Raw genomic sequence first — 3040 nt, forward strand, 5'->3', positions numbered from 1 at the left:
AGTAAGAGGCCTTTTGAAAAAATGACGGCTATTGCAAAAAAAAAAAAAGGACTACCATCGCTTTCTTAACTGTATATAAAATTAGGTGAATATAAGAGGCAAAACAAATCAACTCCCTCCACACAAATAGCTAGGAAGATTGGGGAAATAGAAAAACAGATAAATTTCCAACAAATGAATTAAGCAACTAAGCAGCTAGAAGCACTACAATCCAGATGGTACTTAAAGGTACTTAAAGGCAACAAACCAGAAATGTTAATGACCAATAAACTAAAAAAAGAGAAACATAAAAGAGTAATCACCAATATAAAAGATAAAGAAACTTACTTAATGTCTCCAGAAAAAAATAGGCAAAGCATTCCAAAGGTTTTATCAACATTTATATAACTTACCAAAAAAAACATTTGGTAAGGAGAAAGAGATTGAGGAACTCTTAAAAAATGTATCTATACCAAAAATCCCACTTGACCAACTAAAGCAGATACATGAGCCCATTACAGAAACGGAAGTCAGTAAGTCTATAGATAAGTTGAAAATAAAAACATCCCCAGGCCCAGATGGCTTCACAAACACATTTTATAAAATAATGAAATACCAATTAAAAGGGGAACTTACTGATATTTTTAACTTTATAATGAAAACAGGAAACTGTCCTGGAGAGCTGTTGAGGGCATACATTGTTCCTATCCCAAAATCAGGTAAAAATACAGAACTGATTGGTAACTATAGACCCATATCATTAATCAATACAGATATTAAAATAATATCTCCCATTCTTGCTGATCGAATAAAAACAGTCATACCCCAACTAATTAATAATGACCAGGTAGGATTTATAGCAGGAAGGTCCCCAATAAACACTCTTAGAAAAATAATAAACATATTGGAGGAAACAGAGAACAACAGAACCCCATTAATGTTACTGTCAATAAACGCAGAGAAAGCTTTTGACAGAGTTGGATGGGACTTTATGTTTGCCACCTTAAAACATTTTGGATTCAACGGACCAATATTACAGGCAATGTCCGCTCTCTACAGCTATCCAACAGCTAAAGTAATGGGCTCAGGATTCACATCACAAAACTTTTACATCGATAATGGGATTAGACAAGGGTGTCCCCTTTCCCCCCTCATATATAATAGAGTTGGAACCTCTCACAATTTTAAAAAGACAAAACAAAAGAATCAAATGATTCACAAATTCCTTAGGACAAAGCAAATTAAATGTCTATGCAGATGATATCCTATTAACATTGGAAGAACCTAAAACCTTGGTCCCAGAGATCCTAAGGGAGATAAACAAATACTCAAATGTGTCAGGATACGAATGAATATAGAAAAATCAATATGTATAGCCAAAAACCTGAACACCATTCTAATTAACTTCCTGGTACAAAACCTGGGGCTTCCAGAAAACAAGGACAAGCTAAAATACCTAGGCATAACACTAACCTCAGAACTAAAAGATCTGGTAGAAGCAAATTCCTTACCCTTAATAATCCAAACCAATAAAAATCTCAAAGACTGGAAAGGGATGGGATTTTCCTGGTCAGGCAGAATCAATATCCTAAAAGCATATATATTACCAAAATGCTGTATTTATAGAGAATGATCCCACTTAACTGGTTATCCTTGCTACACTCATCATTTTGCAAATTTCTATGGGGTCGTAAGAAAGCCAGAGTCAAAATGAAAGTGTTGGCCAGACCGACGCAAGATGTATATATATATAATATTTCTACGTATAGATTTATGTAATAATTTTACATATTTAGGACATTTTTTTAATTACAATTTGCGGGACCTGCCTGACAACCCAGGCCGAAAGTCCAGGTAATTTCATTTGCTAGCACTATATTTAACCCTGTAACTTTTCAAGACACCATAAAACCTGTACACGGGGGTACTGTTTTACTCTGAAGACTTTACTGAATACAAATATTAGTATTTCAAAACAGTAAAATGTATTACAACGATGATATTGTCAGTGAAAGTGACATTCTTTTGCATTTTTCACACACAAATGACCCTTACACGGATGATATAATTGTTGTGATAAGTTTCACTGTTTTGAAACACAAATATTTGTGTTCAGCAAAGTCTCCCGAGTATAACAGTACCCCTCATGTACAGGGTTTATGGTGTTTTAAAAAGGTACATAGTCAAATATAAGGCTTGCGTTTCAGTTTTTTCACATTGAAATTCGCCAGATTGGTTACATTGCCTTTGAGACCATATGGTAGCCCAGGAATGAAAATTGCCCCCATGATGGCATGCCATTTGCAATAGTTGACAACCAAAGATATTGCAAATGGGGTATGTTGAATCTTTTTTAGCAGCCACTTAGTCACAAACACTGGCTAAAATTGGCGTTCAAATTAGTTTTTTTGCATTTTTCACACACAAACAAATATTAACACTAACTTTGGCCAGTACTTGTGACCAAGTGGCTACTAAAAAAGACTGGACATACCCCATTTGCAATACCGTGGGATGTCTTCTATTGCAAATGGTATGCCATCATGGGCGTTATTCTCATTGCTGGGCTTCCAAACGGTCTCAAAGGCAACGTAACCAATCTGTCGAATTTCAATGTGAAAATACAGAAGAATTTAACATTTCTGATCTTGTAACTTCCCAAAACACCATAGAACCTGTACATAGGGGGTACTGTTTTACACGTGAGACATCGGTGAATACAAATAGGTGTATTTTATTGCAGTAAAAGCAAACAGTATTATGACATTCACAGTTAAAATATCACGTAGAACTATGTAAAAAATATATGTAAATAAATATTTAAAATATTTAAAAATAAATAAAGTACTTTATGGCAATGAATTTGAATACAGGTCTTTTTCATCACTTTTCCATGAACATAATGCAGTATGAGTAGTGACTCCTTAACTCGAATTCCTGTTAACTTACAGCCGAACGAATCAATCTATCACATTAAATTGTGCAGATCAATTTGTTTAAGCACAGATAGGCGTAACAGGAATTTGATTTGTTTGTCGCAAGTGAAAAAGATTTGTGCACA

The sequence above is a fragment of the Pelobates fuscus genome, chromosome 6 (assembly GCF_036172605.1).
Source record: "Pelobates fuscus isolate aPelFus1 chromosome 6, aPelFus1.pri, whole genome shotgun sequence".
Taxonomy (NCBI): Eukaryota; Metazoa; Chordata; class Amphibia; order Anura; family Pelobatidae; genus Pelobates; species Pelobates fuscus.